Here is an 18,217-nt window from a genome sequence, read left to right as displayed (position 1 = left end):
GGGATCGTTTCTATAGTTCGTTACTAGAGAAGTTTCTCTGAATGTGTAGAGTCCCTGAAACCAGGAGGAGGAGGAGGCACAGCGTCCCCCTTCCTGAGCGTGAAGCGGACCCTGGGTATTCTTTTTGCAACTGCACTTGGTCACTGATGATCGGTCTTCTTCAAAGAAGCTAGAGGGAACGGATGCTGTCTGAGCAAAAGACAAAATCAAACAAACAAAATACCCCTTATTAGTTGTGAGAGGGAGGGGAATGTGATAAGTCACCAGGGAGGAGACAAATAATAGAAACCTATCTAGAGATGGCTGCGATCTTTAAAGATCTTATTTGTTTGTTTGTCTGTTTGTCCGTCTGTGTAACAGAGAGCAAGAGAGCACAAACGGGGGGAGAGGGAGAAGCAGGCTCCCTGTCCTGATGACAGAGATTTTTAAAGGACATCAGAATCGGGGTGTTTGGGTGGCTCAATCGGATAAGCATCTGCCTCCAGCTCAGGTCACGATCCCAGGGTCCTAAGATCCAGCCCCGCATTGGGCTCCCTGCTTCCCTGTCTCCTCCTGCTGCTCCCCCAGTTTGTACTCTCTCTCGGTCAAATTAGTAAATAAAACCTTTTAAAACAAAACAAAACAAAACAATAAAGGACCTCAGAATAGCTATTATAAGTATGTGAACTCCTTGGGAGTAAAAAACCATGCCTTCTCCCAAGGAGTCAGTATAGACTAAGGGCCAAGAGTATAAGCTCTGGCATCAAGCATCTATACCTGGGTTCAAATCTCAGATCTGTCATTTGATACTTACGTAAAATTTGGAAAGGTATTTAAGTCATTCAAGCCCTGGTGACTTAACCTTAAAATGGGAAAAAGGGTATCTTTTTCCTAAAGTTATCCGGGATTAAGTGAGATAATGTGTAAGGAGTATCTAACACATGAGTAAGCGCTCTGTAAATGTTATCCATTATTATATATACCATAGCACAGACTGGCTTATTCTGCATGTTCAATATTTTGAATAAAGAAAGGAATGCATGACCTCAGAGGCTATCATCGAGCCCAGTGGCATTCAAATCTGGTCTGAATGTTAGAAACCAGCTGGGGTAGGATTAGTGCACATTATGTTGTCAAATCCACTCAAGGCATCAAGCAGCTGACCAAATGGAGAAGGGGTAACCAACACCTGTGGTCTGGCCTCTGGCAATGAGAAAACAGCCGAGAGCACCAGACGAATTGAGCATACTCAACTTTCTGGAGCCACTTTTGGGAGAACCGAGAGCCAAATGTGCCCCACCTGGCTGGAAGCACCTGGTTTATCTGCTGCTCTCTGTTACTGATTAACAGTAGGCATCCCTCTTGCCACACCCTCTTGCTCAAACACAATTAAATTTTAAAATAGCATGACTTTAGGAAGAACTGGACAAAGTGCAGGTAGGAGGTCATGGATCAGGTGGGAATTGGCCGGGTATAGGTAGCAATGATAGTTGGGAATCAGAACACACTTTGTACCCGTGTACTTTGACAAAGAATCAGATCCAAGTTCTGCCCCTAGAGTGGAAGAAGATATGGAGCCTTCAGAACTATGTGTGGGAATCTGTTAAAATCCCACACTCAGGATCAAAACCAAATCACATGGAATCTGAACTTTTTGTGTTACAAACTCTGGCCCTCATGGAATCTCCTTTGGTCATGCCCAAGAGAGGTCAACCTCAGAAGCAGAGTAGGATTGTGAGGAGGGCACTAGAGATGCAGGTAGGGACTTCAGGTTTAGTCTGGGCTTTAACACTAGCTCTCTGTGTACATTTTCTGATCTTCTAGGCCTTTCCCAAAGTGTCTCCCCAGCGTTTTATTTTACTTTTTTAAAAGATTTTATTATTTATTTATTTATTTGACAGACAGGGATCACAAGTAGGCAGAGGGGCAGGAAGAGAGAAAGGGGGAAGCAGGCTTCTCGCCAAGCAGAGAGCCCAAAGCAGGGCTCAATCCCAGGACCCTGGGATCATGACCCAAGCCCAAGGCAGAGGCTTTAACCCACTGAGCCACACAGGCGCCCCTCCCCAGCATTTTAACAGGTGTTATTGAAAAAAGGGATCTGGTTAACCAATATCTCCCAGACTATCATATGTGAACCACCAGTGATAGATGAGATGACTCTAGGAAGTTCTTGGTTGAAATTAACATTTTTCTGTTCTAATTAATTTTGGCAAATGACCTAAATTTTGCATTGAGAGTAGTGATATCAAATACTCTTTAGAATGTATTTTTGGGGCTCCTGGGTGGCTGAGTCATTAAGTGTCTGCCTTCGGCTCAGGTCATGATCCCAGGGTCCTTGGATTGACATTGGCGTAGGGCTCCCTGCTCAGTGGGAGGCCTGCTTCTCCCTCTCCCACTCCCCCTGCTTGTGTTCTCTCTTGCTGTCTCTCTCTCTCTGTCAAATAAATAAATAAAATTTTTAAAAAGTATTTTTTAAAAGATGAGTAGGTTAAAAGAAGAATATTAAGTCAATAACAGTACAGACTGCACATACGGCGAAAGCCATGAAGATGGTATGCAAATGACTGAAATTTGATAAAAGTTTTGCTGGGTAAAACTGAACTGGTTTACATATTGCAAGACTTTTCAGAGATTATGTCATGTTGATGAAAATTTTGCCTCTTCAAGAAGGGATTTGGCGTCAGGCATTTCTTTAATTCATTTGACTATAGATTCTCTCCTTCCTTGAAAGTAGCCGAGTATCTTGTTGAACTCTTTATCTGGAGATTTCATTTTGGGAAATGCTGATGAGAAATGCTGAGGTGGCTTTTAGATCTGACCTTAGGACCTTGGCTCCTTCTCCCCTACGTTTGATGTTAAGTCTTAGGAGACAGCTCAGGGATGGGGCTGGAAATGGGTGTCGAAGAAGATTTATAGAACGGCAAAAAGCACATTAGCTCCTAAATGCAATGTAGTATCCTGGACTGGATCCTGGAACTTAAAAAGGCATTAGCTGGAAAGAACTATTGAAATCAGTTTAGTTTAAAATCTTAAAAAAAGGGGGTTGGGCACCTGGGTGGCTCAGTGGGTTAAAGCCTCTGCTTTCAGCTCAGGTCATGATCCCGGGGTCCTGGGATCGAGCCCCGCATTGGGCTCTCTCAGGTTCCCCTTCCTCTCTCTCTGCCTGCCTTTCTGCCTACTTGTGATCTCTGTCTTTCAAATAAATAAATAAAATCTTAAAAAAAAAAAAAAAGAAATCAATTTAGTTTAGTTAATACTGGTTAAAACTAGCAACATATAGTCTGGAGTTTCATCAACAACTAGGAAGGTGCTAAAGTTGGTTTCTTAGTTTGACAATGTACTGTGTAATATAAGATGTTAACAGCAGGGGAATGTAGGAGCTGTGTCAGCAGGCTGTGGATGGAGCTATGGGGTCTAGCAGGCAAAGCCACCAAGCCTGGTAACATTTCCTACTCCTTTGCCTGGTCTTGTGCTGATCAGCATGAAAGGACAAGGGCTAAGCTAAACTCAAGAGCAGTCACAAGAAGAAACTCAAGAGGCACCAAACCCTTGGTTAGGCACTTCCGTGTGCTTCTGTTGGTACCAAATTGACCCAGAAAGAAGGCCCTGCTAATAGCAAAATAGGGGCATTTTCCACCCTCCTCTCCCACATTCTGTTCTGGTTACTCAGCCCTCCTAGTCACAGTACAGTCCCTACAACATTCTTCAACTTTAAATTAAATTTAGGGCCAAAGTCCCCTTGGGGCCGGAGAAGGTAAAATTTTCTAGATTAAGGACGTGAGCATGCTCACCTATCGGATTGGAGAGCTGCAGTCAGACTGGGCCATAAAATCGTCACTGGGTGTTGGTGGACAAGGCAGGTGGATGGCTGAGAGAGGCCATGGTTCTGTAACTCTGCAAACCTTCCCCAGACCCTATGTCTAGGAGACAAATGGGTGGAGAAAAGAGAGAGGTAACCGCTTACTTCCATGTGCAGACAGACCCTGGCATTTATTACAGGCTTATCACCAAAGTCTACAAGTTATTATATTTTATAACAAACAGTTATTACTGGGAGAGAAGGAAAACTAGACCTAAGGGGAACAGAAAGGGAGATAAGCATCAATAGAAACCACAAACACATTTTATGAGGGGCCTCTCTTAAGTGCCTTTCTTGGAGAATCTTGGTCCACCTAAAATATTAACATAGAATCTTCAAGATAAAATTTCTTGTCATTGATACAAATTAACATAAATATATATGATGCATGTGATTGTTTTCAGTGTAGCTCAATGCAGTGGGAAGGAAGGAAAAGGACAGTGGGAAGACCTGGCTTGAACAATGCCCTTGACTGGGAAGTAAGCTGTAGGTGTACTCAGAATCGCATGTAGGGAAGATTTCACTCTTTTCCAACTATTTAAAGAAATGCTATTGCTTCTTTCTATATTAATTTGTTTCTAGCTATTTAACCAAACCCACTTATTAATTTCAATGCTTTTAACCAGTTCTTTTTAGTTTCCTAGGACTAAAATTGTTATCATCTACAAATAATGATTTTTGTTTCTTCCTTTTGATGTTCATTCCTCTTATTTTACTTCATATCTTACTGCATGGGGAAGAATTTTCAAAACAGTAGATGATCATTGATATTAACGGTCCTCATCATTATCATTATGGTCATTATTTTGAAAGAGTGCCTCTCATGTTTCCCCTTTAATTTTATTTGCTTTTGATGAACTGTTCTTTATCATATCTTACCATTTTTCCCACATAGTGATTCATCTCTTCTCTTCTCTACCAGCTGGACTCCCACCCATTCTACAAAGATCATATGAAACCCTTTACTCTTATGAAGTCTTTGTATACAAAAGTACATGTGCATAAACACCCAGCTAATCTCAATATCGCTTTTGTGTAGTTCACAAAGGACTCTCATATACAGATTCTCACTAGATGCTTTTGACAGACTATGGAGTAAGCATTGCTAGGACTGTTCCACAGAAGGAAATTCAATCTGTATGGCTGAGCAAGTAGGCCAAGAACTTACAATTAAATTGACTACAGTTTTGCATTTCAGAGAAAAGATATTTATATTGCAAGGAATTGCAAGAGTTGAGACAGTCCAAAGTGTCACATCTAACTTACAAGATAAGGTATTGAAAAGCATCTTTCACTTTTCCACCTGCCTCCCGCCACCCTACCCCAGTGTGGTTCAGGCTCTACTGCACTCGCTTAGAGCTCCCGGCTGCCGCTGAGCTCACACAGTCATTGTCTCTCTCTAGCCGTGGTTTTGATCATCTGTGAGGACCTCTTCAGCCATGATGACATGTTCTCCAACATCTATAAGATCCAAGAGATTGCAGATGTGCCTGGAGGCAGAGGGGAAGACAGTCAGTAGGACAGAGGGTAACCTTGGTGACTCGCTGATTGGTGGAGATTCCTCTGCTGAAGGCTGGGAGGGTACCGAAAGCTCAGTCATCCCTGGTGTTGAGATTGTCATGAACCATCCCTTGCAAGAAACCAACTTCACAAAAGAAGCCTACAGAAAGTACATCAAGGATTACACGAAATCAACCAAAGGCAAACTTAAAGAACAGAGGACAGAAAGAGTAAAACCTTTAAAGACAGGGGCCGCAGAACAAATCAAGCACATCCTTGCTAATTAAAAAAACTATCAGTTCTTTATTGGTGAAAACGTGAATCCAGACGGCATGGCTGCTCTTGCTGGACTACTGCAAAGATGGTTAACACCCCAAATATGATTTTCTTGAACATGGTTTAGAAATGGAAAAACGGGGGCATCTGGGTGGCTGAGTCAGTTCAGCATCCAACTCTTGATCTCAATTCAGTTCTCAATATTAGGGTCGTGAGTTCAAGCCCCACATTGGGCTCCACGATGGGCATGAAGCCTACTTTAAAAAAAAAGAAAAAAGTATGGGGCGATTGTGTGGTTTTTGTCAGTTAAGCATCTACCTTCAGCTCAGGCCATGATCCCAGTTGGGATCTAGCCCCGCATCAGGCTCTCTGCTAAACAGGAATTCTGCTTCTCCCTTTCCCACTCACCCTGCTTGTGCTCTTCCTCTCTCTCCATCTGTCAAATAAATAAATAAAATCTAAAAAAAAGAAGAAGAAGAGGAAGAAAAGGTATGAATCGACGCTGAGGACAGGCATCTCAACCTCTTTTCCGAGCAGCAGTTTCTCACATGGGATGGCTTAATTAGGACAGCTCCATTGAGATAGCCCACAGGAACCCCAGACTCTAGAACTCAACTTCTCGCTTTTTCTTCCCAAACCTGCTCTTTCTCCTCCTTACTCTGTTTGGGTAGATAGCACTACCGCCACAATCAGTGACCTGAGAGTAATCTTTGACATAACTTGTTCCTTCTTCCCGCCTCTCCTTCCACATACAATTTCTGTATCTTATTTATACTGACTCCGAAATATGTCTCAAGTTCATGCACTTCCTGACTACAACAGCCCTAGTCTGGGCAAGTCATCCCTCGCCCATTGGTGCAGAGCCTCCTAATCAATCTCCTAGCATCTGTCTGTTCACTTAGAAATTCTTCCCGTCGCAAGTAACAGGATACCCTACTTAAAATGGACTTGATTTCCCCCCCTATTACAAGAAATCTAGAGATAGGCATTTGTGGCTTTGCTTCAGTCCATCTCTGGGTTATCTCTATTTTTTTTTAAGATTTTATTTATTTATTTGACAGAGATCACAAGTAGGCAGAGAGGCAGGCAGAGAGAGAGGAGAAAACAGGCTCCCTGCTCAGCAGAAAGCCTAAGGTGGGGCTCGATCCCAGGACCCTGGGATCATGACCTGAGGCGAAGGCAGAGGCTTAACCCACTGAGCCACCCAGGCGCCCCTGTCATCGCTATTAATCTTGTTTTTTTTCCTTTTGGTTTATCTTAAGAGATAAGTCATCGCAGTAGTGTTCAAGGGCAGAGAGAAAGCAGAAAGGCAGCGCCCAAACTTCTCATAAACACAGCTAAAGTTTTCCCAGAATTCTTTGGGAGATGTTCCCTTATCTCTTTAGCAGAATTGGGTTCCTGACTCCCATCACCATACCTAGCTGCAAGGACGGCTGAGAACAGGAGAAACAGGGTGGCTCAGAGCTGGGGCTTGCCCATTTTTATATGGTCCTTGAGCTACAACAGGTTTTATGTTTTTAAGGGGTTGTTAAAACAAAACAAAAAAAAAAAAATGACTACCTAACAAAAGCCGTATGGCCCAGGAAGCATAAAGTATTTATTATCTGATTCTTTACCGGGAAAGGTGGCTGACCCCTGAATTAGATCAAATATAATTTCCTAAAATGTAAACCTCATTCGATCATTCCTCCGTTTAAAAATCCTTCGGGGTATCCCAAGGATGAAGTGGATTTTAGCCTTACCCTTAACAAGCCCTATGAGGTTCTGCCTGATTTTGCTTACCCTTCCAATCAATCTTATTTGCACCTTATACTGTATGTCCAACCATAGTAGACTATTTTTTTGTAGGTTCCTGTATAAGTTTTCTATTATTCTTATTAAAAATTACCACAAACTTCATGGTTTAAAACAACATAAATACATAATCTTACAGTCCCGGAGGTCAGACGTTCAAAATGGGTTTTTCTGGACTAAAATCAAAGCATTATCAGGGATGTGTTCCTTCTGGATGCTCTCCGGGAGAACCTCTAGAAAAGTTCCCTTGCCTTGTCCAGCTTCTAGAGGCTGCCGGCTTTCCTTAGTCGATGGCCTCGTTCTCCATTTGCAAAGCCAGCAATGCAGCATTTTCAAATCTCTCTCTGACTTTGATCTGCCACGTCCCTCTTTCAAATAAAAGGACTCTGTGATTACACTGGGCACCCATACAGTCCAGGATAATGTCTCCATCTCAAGAGCCTTAATTTACTCACATCTGTGAGTCAGTCCCTTTTTGTCAGGTAAGGTTCCCTCTTCACAGATTCTGGGGATTCGGATGTGATCTTTGGGGGCAATTATTCCGCCTATGACAAGGCTTCACACTGTCCAGCTGGAGTCTTTACATTTGCTCTTCTCTCCCCCTGAGAGAGCTTTTCCCTTGGCCCGGCTAAACCCGGATTACCCTTAAGTCCCAGTCGAGGTGGCACTTCCTCTGGGAGGTGTTCCTGGACCTCATCGACCTGTGTTTTCAGCTCTCAGTGCTTCTCCACCTTAGCAATGATCATGCTATTTTCAATGGCTCGGTTAGGGATCAATCTCTCCTCCCCACCCCTACAACACCACGTAAGGGCAAAAACTACGTTAGGTTTCCTTGGTGTTGTACCCTTAGCTGGTGTCTGGTACACAGTAGGTACTTAACACATATTTGTTGAATGAATGAATAAATCAACAAATGAACTTCTAAGAGAAAAAGAACTCTGGAATGCCAAGGTTCTAGGCTTTTCTTTCAGGACCACAGAGGACTAAAGGAATGACCTGGTCCTCCGGATTTCTCCTCGGCCCTTAGTAACAATGTCAGATAGCCAAAGAGCCAAAGCTATTTCCCAACTAGAATAGTCCAGTCAGACTTCAGTCACCAAACGACCGGAGAAGTTTGAGTCATCACCAATTTATAATCCAGCCTCATTTACCCATTCAGCCTTCACCACACTCCCTTCTCCCACATACAGCACTACTTACCACTGTTCCAGAGCTCCTTACCCTTCCCAAGATCCCTAAATTAACCCCAGAAGCCGTAATTATCACCTGCAGGGCCATTCAAATGCCCCTGATATTTCCCTATTTGCTCTTTCTTGAAGGAGTCAGGGAGGCAGCCACTGAAACCAGACCTTTGGCTCTGGGCACCTTTTGCCGTGCCCTCTGATCTTAGTATTTCAGAGTCTTTATCAAATGCTTGCTTGCATAGATACTAACCACAGTAACAGAGCCAGGTGTGGATGGACAAATATGACAGACTGATGAGGGTCTGCTAAACTCTGAAAGAGTTCATGTAGACCAGTGACTCTCGGCCCTAGCTGGTTGTACTGATCCTTTGAACTGACACTTAAGCAACGCCAGTATCTAGGTCCCACACAGATCAGCTAACTCAGAAACTCTGGAGGACGGCCTCAGCAGTTGTCGTTGTTGTTTTTAAGGTCCCCCCCCACCCCGCCGCCTCCACCCCGGGGGTAGAGTGACGAACTGTCCCAGTCTCTCCAAGGCTTCAGGATTTCCCTGGAAACTAGACTTCCAGTGCTAAAAACAGGACGAAAAAATATACATAAATAAACAACAACAACAACAAAAAAATAAAAACAGGACAGCCCCGAGCAATTCAAGTTGGTCACACTTTCAGGTGATGCTAACGTGCGTGCTGGGCTGAGAACCACTGAGACTGTTTCTGTGAGTCGAGAGGGAGTATTATGGTTGCGCTAGGATTTTCCCCAGCCCATATCATGATGGTAAGAGCAATGAGCAAAGAAGATCTTGATTTGAGTCCTGATGTTGCCACTTATCAAGGGACATCTGACAAGTAACCTAATCTCTCTGAAACTTGATTTCTTCATCTGCAAAATGGTAACAGTAGGACCTACTTAACTGAACCAGCCCTGGTTCTAGATTGCAAACAACAGACACCCCTTCTAGTTAACTTAACCAGAAAAGGAATTTATTAGAAGGAATTGGATAGTTCAGACACTCACTGGAAAGGCAAGCCCACACTTAGCGAAGTTCTGGTTAAGACACCACCAGGTACTGCTGTCCTTGACTCAATGCTACCACAATTTCACGAATAATTTCTAATTGGCCCAGAGACGTTGCAGTCATTCTCTCAAGAGTCAGTGTTCCAGGCTGAGCATTTAATTGGCTGCACTAATACATACTGTGTACCCTTAACTGCTTGAGGTTAGGGAGAGGGCCACTTAAAACATGTTTAAGGAAGGCCTGTGAAAGCCCTTTAGAGGGTAAAACCCTACATTTAGGGGTTCTCCATTCTGGCTGTAAGTAAGATTACACAGGGAGATTTTTTTTAAATTTTTTAAAGATTTTTATTTATTTATTTGACAGACAGAGATCACAAGTAGGCAGAGAAGCAGGCAGAGAGATAGGAGGAAGCAGCCTCCCTGCTGAGCAGGGAGCCCGATGCGGGGCTCGATCCCAGGACTCTGGGATCATGACCTGAGCTGAAGGCAGAGGCTTTAACCCACTGAGCCACCCAGGCGCCCCTACACAGGGAGCTTTTAAAAGATCAGAATCTTAAGGGTGGTTAAAGGGAAGTCTTCATTTTGATATACTCTATGATCCTTAATCTCATTGAGTCTGAGAACTATTGTCCCAGGGGAACACCTGGTCCTTCTCTGTATTGAAAAAGATTAGGGGGAGATCAGAGCAATTCTTTTCCTTCTACTGTTCCTGAGACAAGATAAGAGTGTTTTGAAAAGGAATCCTCTGTGAAATGCAAACAATAGCCTACTATCATAAATACAAAGAAATTATTTTACAGTGTACATTTGTCTAGTGATAGATCAAGACTAGTTATAAATGAAAATGATGGTCATGACTTCAGGAAATACATGTTTGCCTCTGATTCTCTGATGTTTATCCTTTATCTTCTGTTTTCCTTTCCTGGTTAATTTGCCCAAGATGTATTTTGGGGATCTGATAGAGATTGCTCTATGTTCAGGGAAGCTTGGCTACCTGATAGGAACTCTGAGCCTACTAAGGAAGAAAGCAATTCTCCGCTACAGAATCAGCTCTGCCCTCAGGTGCCTCCCAGAATCTCAGGTTGGATTTGCTGCAAAGATGGACTCAAGTTCTCTCTGAAGACAACTGGGCCTGGGCCCAGGATGAGTTTCTAAGTGGACGAAACTTACCCATATACCTGGGGTCCATTGGTTCATATACCAGGGGATTAAAAGTGTATACCACTTATTCTAGTGGATATGATTACATGATATCAAATAGAAGAGGTAAAGAGAGAATGAGAACTGTCAAAAACCCAGAAATAGTGACATTACGAGCACCAGATCAGTAAAAGGTATTTAGTAAGATCTAACTGTGCAGATATGAACAGTTTGCAAATTGGGAGCTTTCAAATACGAAACATAGGAAGTTCAGAGTTACTGAAGTTATAAGATGGCTTATAGAATGAAAATGAGGAAGTTGTTAACCTTGACAGTGATTGGTTATTACAATGGGGGGTTTCCAGACAGTAAGGGATAGGTGAGAAGTGATTATTTTATGCCATTTTTAGGATGCTGATCTGAGTTTCTATTATGATTATCAGACACATTTATAAGAAATAACCTGTTTCACTTCAGTTCGTGAATAAGCTAGATTTAGTTTTGCTTATTTGGCTCAAGGAATTCTCAAGTTTGGTCTCCATTTTGTATTTACCTTAGGAGAACAAAAGGAGTTGGATGTTCTTTTAGAAGTAGCTCTTAAACCATAGTACAGTGAACAGTTAAATTGTCCTCTATTCTGAGAAAATATATTTCTCTTGACGTACTTGGGACTAGCCGTCTCAAATCAGTATATTCTTTTTTTTTTTTTTTTTTCCAAATCAGTGTATTCTTTCCTCTGAGAGCTATGAGGAAACACTGGCAAATCATTATGTTTAGACTCCTCCCCCCCACCCCTCTTTCCTCCCACCCCTCCCCCACTCCAGGCAGACCACAAGCTACCTTTACCAAATCTCATCCCTAGTATAATTCATGTTAGAATTCATAATTTAAAAAATACTCATTTCGTAGACTTAGATTGTGATTTCCCTAAGGAATTTGAAAGCATGCTTTGTCTCCTCAAAATATTTATCATCAAATTTGTTCAGAGGAAGATTGCTTTTGGGGAGTATTTCCACAGGTAGCTAATCCCAGGCATTTCATCTTGACTCTTGACTTTAGATCATATATAGATTTATTTAGATTTAGATACAAAACTTCCTGAGTATTAGTTAATTTTAGGTGTACTGTCATTGGGATCTTTGTGCTTCAGGTGAACTGTCTTATGGTTGTAGCTTTGAAAACTTATTATAAAAAGACTTTTTTATTGTTGAAAATTTGGTGAAGAGAAAAGATGAATGAAGAAAATGAACCACTAACTCCACCATTAACAAAAAAACCCCATACTTAATATTTAGGGTGAATTTCTCTCTCTTTTTTTTTTTTCTTTAACTGAGACAATGCTATATATTTAATTTTATATTCTGATGATTTCAACTGTTAGGAAAAGTTCTAAGAGATTTTGAAATGGAGACAAGAAGAGGACAGAAAAATGATACTTTCGTGTCCCGTTCACTACTTTCTCCTCTGAGAGGTAGCGATGAAAATTACTCTGGCCCATAGATATGCACATTTCTCGGGTGGGTGGAGGGATAAGATTTCCAAATCCCTAAGTAGATAGAGTCAGTTTTGTATCTATTTGTAAATTCATTAAAGTATTCCTGATTGACCTGCTCCTGTGGGATTATTTGAATTCTTGTTTGAACTGGTTTTAACACCTTACAGGTTCCCTCATTAATGAATGAGTGAAATTCAATCTTTGATGAATGCTCTTTATATTTATGTGAGAGTCATGATTTTATCTTTAAAAAAAAATTATCCTAACACAACATTGTATCATACACATTTTTCCATTAACATTTATGAATATGCGTTTAGATGACTCTATGGCATGGCATCATGTGAATTTAAGACATTTTCTTCACTTTCTGATGTCCAAATGTTCTTTACTGTTGCCACATTTTCAATATTTATACTGCTTACAATTTTTCTCTTAAATAGTAAAAGAATGTAATGAACATCTTTGTCCCCAAATCCTTGTCCACGTTAAAAATTTTCCCTTAGGATAGATTGCTAGAAATAGATCTACTGAGCTGAAAGGTTTTAATACTTTTAGTTTTCTTTTTTTTAAAAAGATTTTATTTATTTGACAGAGAGATCACAAGTAGGCAGAACAGCAGGCAGTGGGTGGCGGTGGGGGGCGGGTTGCAGGCTCCCTGCTGAGCGGAGAGCTCCATGCAGGGCTGGATCCCAGGATCCTGGCATCATGACCTGGGACAAAGGCAGAGGCTTAACCCACTGAGCCACCCAGCGGCCCCAAGGTCTCTTGAAAGATATTGTCAAACTGTTCTCTTGTAAGAGATGCTTCTACCAGCAATGGTAAGACTACTTGTTAAACTCTCACCAACATTTAAGATTATCACTAAAAACCTTTGGGAAGGTAGTAACAAATGGTCATCTTCTTTTAGTTTAAAATAGTTTTTAGGGGCACCTAGCTAGCTCAGTCAGTACAGCATGTGACTTTGGATCTCAGGGTGGTGAGTTCAAGTTCCACTTTGGGTGCAGAGATTACTTAAAAATAAAAACCTTAAAGTAATTCATTTTTATTTATTTATTTATTTATTTATTTATTTTTTTAAAGATTTTATTTATTTATTTGACAGACAGAGATCACAAGTAGGCAGAGAGGCAGGCAGAGAGAGAGGAAGGGAAGCAGGCTCCCTGCTGAGCAGAGAGCCCGATGCGGGACTCGATCCCAGGACCCTGAGATCATGACCTGAGCCGAAGGCAGCGGCTTAACCCACTGAGCCACCCAGGCGCCCAGTAATTCATTTTTAAATTTTATTTAAGATTTTATTTGAGAGCGAGCACAGAGGGAGAAGGAGAAGCGGACTCTCCTCTGAGCAGAGAGCCGGATGTGAGGCTCTATCCTACCACCCTGAGATCATGACCTGAGCTGAAGGCAGACGCTTTGCCTGAGCCACCCAGGTGCCCCTAAATTTTAATTGTGCTAAAGACACATAAAACTTCCCATCTTAGCCATTATTATTGTCACAGGATTTCTTCTCCTTTTGTGCCTGTGGTTCTTGGTCAAGCCACTTTGAAGAATGAAGAGGTAGACCAGAGAGGTGGGCAGCAAAGCAAAGTTCATTTAGTGATAGTAAAGTTTATTGAATGACAAAAGCACAAAGCTCCTGAACAGGGAGGTAACCCAAAAAAGTTGCCACCAAGCTTTTTTTTAAAAAAGACTTTATTTATTTATTTGACAGAGAGAGAGAGAGCCATCACAAGCAGGCAGAGCAGCAGGCAGAGAGAGAGAGAGGGGGAAGCAGGCTCCCTGCTGACCTGAGCCGAAGGCAGAGGAGCAACCCACTGAGCCACCCAGGTGCCCCTAGCCATCAAGCTTTTTAAGTCTAAGGGTTTTTATGGGCTTGTTGGTGGGTGGTTTTAATCTGATTAACCTTCTCTGCTAGTGTCATCCAATCAGGTTTTTGTCATCTATCAGGTGGGAAAAGGTTGGGGGGGGCTCCTTCCAGGGGGGTATAAAATCAAGGATGGTTTTTCTCCCGGCATGTTGGGGGCGGGGGGAGGGCTTGTCCCTGTCTGCCTTTCTTCCATCTAGCCTTCATCATTTTGTGTATGGTCCAGGAGTGTTAAGTATATTCGCAGTGTTATGCAGCAGATCTCCAAAACCTTTCCATCCTGCCAAATGAAACTTTATACCCATTGAACCCATATCCCCACCCTTTAATCCCTGTAACCACTGTCTACTTTCTGTTTCTATGGATTTGACTACTTTAGATATCTCATGTAGGTGGAATCATTCAGTATTTGTCTTTTTGTGACTGGCTTATCTCGCTTAGCAAAATGTCCTTAAGGTTCAACCACATGGTAGCATGACAGGATTTCCTTCCTTTTGAAGGCTAAGTATTCTGTTGTGTGTACATACCACAGTTTGTGTATCCATTCATCTATCAATACGTAGTTGGGGTGCTTCCACCTCTTAGCTGTTGTGAAATCATGTTGCTATTAAACATGGGTGTGGGGGCACCTGGGTGGCTCAGTGGGTTAAAGCCTCTGCCTTTGGCTCAGGTCATGGTGTCAGGGTCCTGGGATCAAGCCCTGCGTGGAGCTCTCCGCTCAGCAGGGAGCCTGCTTCCCCCCCCCCGCCCCCCCCCGCCCTCTCTTGCCTCTCTGCCTACTTGTGATCTCTGTCTGCCAAATAAATAAATAAATAAAATCTTTAAAAAACAAGCAAACATGGGTGTACAAATGTCTTTTTGAGACCCTACTTGCAATTCTTTAGGATGTATATCCGTAAGTGCGGTTGCTGGGTGATGCGGCTTTCCATTTTTAATTTTTTAAGGAACTGCTATATCATTTTCTGTAGTGGCTGCATCGTTTTTCAATCGCACCAACGTTTCGTTTTTTTTTTTTTCTTTAAAGATTTTATTTATTTGTCAATGAGAGAGAGAGAGAGAGAAAACACAGCAGGGGGAAGCAGTAGGCAGAGGGAGAAGCAGGATCTCTGCTTAGCAAGTGCCCCATGTGGGACTCGATTCCATGACCCTGGGATCATTACCTGAGCTGAAGGCAGCTGCTTAACTGACTGAGCCACCCACGTGCCCCCCAACCAATGTTTCATAATGGAGCCAATTTCTCCATATCCCCGGGAACACTTTTTTTTAGTAGCCATCTTAATGAGTGTGAGGTCGTATTTTATTGTGGTTTTGATTTGCATTTCTTTAATGATTAGTGATGTTGAGCCACCCAGGTGCCCCTGATGTAGTTCTGTTCAGACAAACAGTATCTTGTTTTATCCCTACATACTTCTCCTATGAGGTTGAATTATTTCAGTGTTGACACTGGTGTCACATTTTACCCAAATATTGGGTTCTAAAAGTTAACTGATAAGGCAAAAAGACAATATTCTGTTCTATTCTATACCAGTCTACTTTTTAAAAAATACTGATTGCCCTGTAAATTGATCTCAAACCCCCTAATGGATCATAACCCATAGTTTGAAAACACTGTCTTAAATCATCCATAAAATATTAATTGTATCTTCTGTAGCTGATATTATCAGTTCCTCTTACTTGTTATCAGTGTTTCTCTTTGCATCATAATTAATTCTACAGTTTGTTTCTTGAAAACAAAGCCATGCCAAGTCTGCATTGCCTGTGACACACACTCATTGTGGTGAACGAGAGAGTGAACCGCTTTCTTTTTTTCTTGAGCGTTTGCAATCGGATATGCATAAACCAAACTTAACTGTGATTTGAATCTACTGAATTGGCTACTTATAAAAATCATACTTTGTATCCTTGATGGTTTAATCTATTGGAGACACCTAGGTTTTTCTTATCTCTTTTGTATAAGCTTCACATGTTATACACCTTAACTTACTGAGAGACTGAGTGTAAATACAGACAACAGTCAGACCGCATGTGACCATAGACTTCTGTCCCACAGCCCCTGCAGCAGCCCGTCCAGGCCACCAAACCACAACCTCTGTAGTAACCTGCCCACAACATCAGGACTTGATCAATGACTTGCTTTCCACATTTTTTTGCTTCCTCCCTCCAATTTCCAACTCAGGATCAGCTTGAGAAAACCAAACATCCGCCTCCCCTCCCCCCAACTAATCACATAAGATGCTCTGTGTCTAGTTAGCCTGCATCCACATTCTCTGGGTCCAAAACTTCCAATCAAAGCACATCTGAAATCCCCCCACCTACCTCCATGCGGCCACAAGGCTTTCTCACTCCCCTGCAGGCTTTCAGTCTCTGTCTGCCCAAAGCGTGTGCGTGTGCGGGTGGTGATTCCCTTAATCTGGAAGCTCTGAGTTCTTACAGGAGTATGTCTTTATTTCCGTACTACCTTTGTTGCAAGTTCTTTCCACACATGGTTGTTTATCTTTAATTGTTTATGATGTTAAGATTTTACTTATGATGCTTTTAATATATATAATTTAAATTTTTATGTCATCAGATCACCTCAGCTCCTTAGTAATAAGACTTTCCACTGCTCTTTTGCTTGACAAATCCTTCCTGGAACCTTGGGGGATAAACTGATATATCACTTCTGCTCCTTCCCCAAGCTCACCAAAATATAATAGGAGAAAATAAGGGCATAATCTCCCCCTTCCCCAGGAAAAAGGGCAAAGAGAATAAACGAGCCCTCTTCTCCAACCCAGCTTTTTCCAACCCCAGAAATTTTTATTTTTCCCTCCTATGAAGTGAGAGCCAGGATTCTGTTTTCAAGGCAGAAGATTGGAAGTGTCTTGCCTGAATAATAATGATAACAATAACAGCTAATGTTTATTTAGTGCTTACTATGCACCAGATATTGTTTTATATACATTAACTCATTTGATCCTCACCTTAACTCAGAGGCAGGCACTAGCGTCATGCCCATTTTACAGATAAAGAAACTGAGGCCCAGAGAAATTGGGAATTTAGCAAATGAGTGGTAGACCTTGTATTTGACCCTAAGTCGTCTGGCCTCAATTGCCTACTGCCTCTTTTTTATTTATTTTATTTTATTTTTTTAAGAATTTATTTATTTATTTGACACAGAGAGAGAGATCACAAGTAGGCAGAGCAGCAGGCAGAGACAGAGGAGAAGCAGGCTCCCTGCTGAGCAGAGAGCCCGATGCGGGACTCGATCCCAGGACCCTGAGATCATGACCTGAGCCGAAGGCAGAGGCTTTAACCCACTGAGCCACCCAGGTGCCCCTACTGCTTCTTTTTTAAAGGAAGACCTAAAAATACTGACATCAAGAGTTTCCCACAAAACAGCCCACCCAGATCTCCCTACAATGAAACCCCCTTTTGAAAAGCCTCCTCTCTCATTCTTATTGCTCCTTACATATGAGCAGACAGGGAAAACACCAGGCTTTTTTTTTTTTTTCTTTCTATTTTGTTTTAATTAACTTTGATATATAATCTGAGTAAAATAAAATGAACCTATATTAAGTGTATAGTTTGATCAGCTTTGACAAACATATATATCAGTATAACCACCACTACAATCAATGTATAAAACATTTCCATCCATCCAGAAAGTTCCATTGTGGCCCCTTTCACTTCCCACACGAATTCTCATCCTTGGAGAACCAGTTTATTTTTTAAAATTTTGATTCCAGGGTGGTTAACATACAGTGATGTATTCCATTCAGGGTGCAGTGTGCACGTCTTTTTTTTTTTAAGATTTTATTTATTTATTTGAGAGAGAGAGCAAGAGAGGGGAGAAGGTCAGAGGGAAAACCAGACTCTGCATGGAGCTGGGAGCCCAATGTGGGACTCAATCCTGGGACTCCGGGATCATGACCTAAGATGAAAGCAGTTGCTTAAACAACCGAGCCACCCAGGAGCCCCAGTGTGCATGCTTCTTGAGAGGCTTTAGCTCACAGCTTCCATTTGTTGCATGTATCAGAAGTTCATTCTTTTCAGTTATGAAGAGTTGATGGATATTTGGGATGTTTCCAGTTGTTTTTCACCCAAGAAGAATAGTTAATATAAATAACCTT

The 18,217-nt window shown here is 42.0% G+C and overlaps 1 pseudogene; it reads left to right on the top strand.

Annotated features, from left to right (window-relative positions):
• Positions 1–3,762: 3,762 nt before the first annotated feature.
• Positions 3,763–7,051, top strand: LOC111145019 (annotated as a pseudogene).
• Positions 7,052–18,217: the final 11,166 nt, after the last annotated feature.

The sequence above is a fragment of the Enhydra lutris genome, unplaced genomic scaffold (genome assembly GCF_002288905.1).
Source record: "Enhydra lutris kenyoni isolate GAN:26980312 unplaced genomic scaffold, ASM228890v2 scaffoldscaffold12, whole genome shotgun sequence".
Classification (NCBI taxonomy): domain Eukaryota; kingdom Metazoa; phylum Chordata; class Mammalia; order Carnivora; family Mustelidae; genus Enhydra; species Enhydra lutris.
The sequence above is the reverse complement of the archived record's forward strand: the minus strand, read 5'-3'. Positions and strand labels throughout refer to the sequence as shown.